General features: G+C 33.5%; 1 protein-coding gene across 1 annotated transcript in view; it reads left to right on the forward strand.

Annotated features, from left to right (window-relative positions):
• Window positions 1-251: 251 nt before the first annotated feature.
• The window catches only part of LOC135226377 (uncharacterized), a 5,871-nt gene continuing 3,809 nt past the window's right edge, over window positions 252-2,313 (forward strand). Inside the window, exon 1 of the mRNA XM_064265853.1 lies at window positions 252-402. The gene's annotated coding sequence lies outside the window, so the exon portion shown is untranslated. The remainder of the gene's footprint in view (window positions 403-2,313) is intronic.

A 2,313-nucleotide genomic window follows, 5' to 3' on the forward strand; every position in this document is an offset into this window, starting at 1 on the left:
ACTCTAAAGGGCTTCAAAAAGGACTTATTTGAGGTTCCGTAAAGCTTTTGTAGTACGACTTACTTTTAGACATAGCTACGGAAATGGGTGACGTCATCAGTCATAAAAATCTATTGTGCGTTTTATAAATTCCGATTGATAAAAAAAAAAAAAGTATGCTAAAATATACCTAATAATCCTGCGCACAAGTTATAACTATTAAAGGCTTTAAAACGTCTTACTTTTAGACATAGATAATTTATAAAAACTTGCTTTTACCCTAGAGGTCATGCGATGTATGACGTCATCAAGTCATTTAATATATTATATACCTTTAAGCCAATGTTCATTAGGCCTCAGTCAGTCAGTGACCTCGAAGGTGGAAGGTTGCACGTCGTCGCGTCTGAGTTTGCGCTGGTTTCGGTGAGCATTTTTCCACGCAATTAATTTTTTTTTTTTTATATTTGTATTATTGTATATACTATCTGATTGACATGTAATTATAATGATTGATGATAATTAAGACGTTGCGTCTTAAGAAACGTGACTTAAGACGTTAAAACAGCGAAGCTTCAGTATGGCGTCGAAATGTCTACAAGGATATTTGGACAGGTTCGTCTCATGACGAACCATTTTAACTTCAGAAGGTTTTCGTTAACTTTAACGAAGTCTTTCAAGTTCATCTGATCGATTATTTACTTAAAACGAATTTCCCTGACGTTCCAGAGAATTTATCTTTTAGTTTCTTTCAGTAACCGAGATATTATGAAAGAAAGTTCGTCACTGGGAATGTTCTCTTATACCATTTACGTTTATTTCTCTTTAAAAAATGATTAAAGACAATTTACATTTTGGTTTAAATCAAATTATATACAAAAGTTCTTATAATCACGTCTCAAAATTAAATACGAGGTACATTTTGGTTTGAATTAAATCAAATGTAAAATTTTTCATATTCACGCCGTAGCATACCAATTAGGCCTATGTCATATGACTCATATCCTATATACGCATATTACAATTAAATATCATTAAATGCGAGTTAAATACTGGTTTAGATTAAATCATATGTCAAATCTAGGCCTATGCCATATGACTGATACCCTGTACACGCATATTTCAATTAAATATCAATAAATACAGGTTAAATTTTGGTTTAAATTAAATCTTATGTCAAATTTCTTATATTCACGTCTTAAAATACCAATTAGGCCTATGTCATATCTTATATACGCAAATATTCCGATTAAATATCAATAAATACGGACTAAATTTAGGTTTAAGTTGAATCATATGTTAAATTTTTCACATTCACAACATAATATACCAATTAGGCCTATGTCTCATATATACACATAATTGATTAAATATCAACAAATGCTTGTTAAAATTTGTTATAAATTAAATCATATGTAAAATTTCTCATGTCTCAGGCCATATAATGCCAATTAGGCCTATGGCATATCCTGTTCACGCATATTTCGATTAAATAACAATGATTACGGGCTAAATTTTGGTGTAAATTAAATCATAAGCCACATTTTTCACATTCACGTCATAAAATGCCAATTAGGCCTATGTCATTAGAAAAGTAAGGGCCTCGTGTCCTATAGCGCATAATCCGATTAAATATTGTTGCATACGGGCTAAATTCTGGTTTAGATTAAATCATTATGTTAAGTTTCTCTTATACACAAGTAATCATGACGGAAATCACATCATTCTTAGACATGAAATAAACTAATGGTACTACTTTGGCTGGTTACCTAAACGTCACCTACTCCTTAGCTAGTACTAAACACCGTATAGCGAATGTCAAGACGATGCCGTTTATTATTATAATAATTTGTCGACCACACAATATGGAAATGGTAATTATCATGCTTTGATTCTTCCGAGGGGTTAGTACTAAGCTCGGCGTCCTAGTACTTGCACCTCTGTGTAGGTGACGTGGAATCCGGGTTAAAATGCCACAGGGAAAAAAAAAATCACTGAAAACCAGTCACAGGGAAAATGTAACGATAATCTCTCCTAGAAAATGACGCCCCCCACCCCCCCACCCCACCCATCCACAAGGGTTTTAATTTTCTCTGTATGTATTCACCTTTGTGTGGGTTTGTTTGTCACATACCCCTTGGGGATTTCCGTTTAAACGTGAAGTAAAGACGTATATGAATATAAAAGATGATGGCCACTAGCAAATAGTATGAATTTTACCCTTGTGACTTTATTACCGGCCATTATTAATTAATGTGAGTTTTTCTACCTAAAATTCTCTCTCTCTCTCTCTCTCTCTCTCTCTCTCTCTCTCTCTCTCTCTCTCTCTCTCCACTG

Source organism: Macrobrachium nipponense, chromosome 14 (assembly GCF_015104395.2).
Source record: "Macrobrachium nipponense isolate FS-2020 chromosome 14, ASM1510439v2, whole genome shotgun sequence".
NCBI classification, from domain to species: Eukaryota; Metazoa; Arthropoda; class Malacostraca; order Decapoda; family Palaemonidae; genus Macrobrachium; species Macrobrachium nipponense.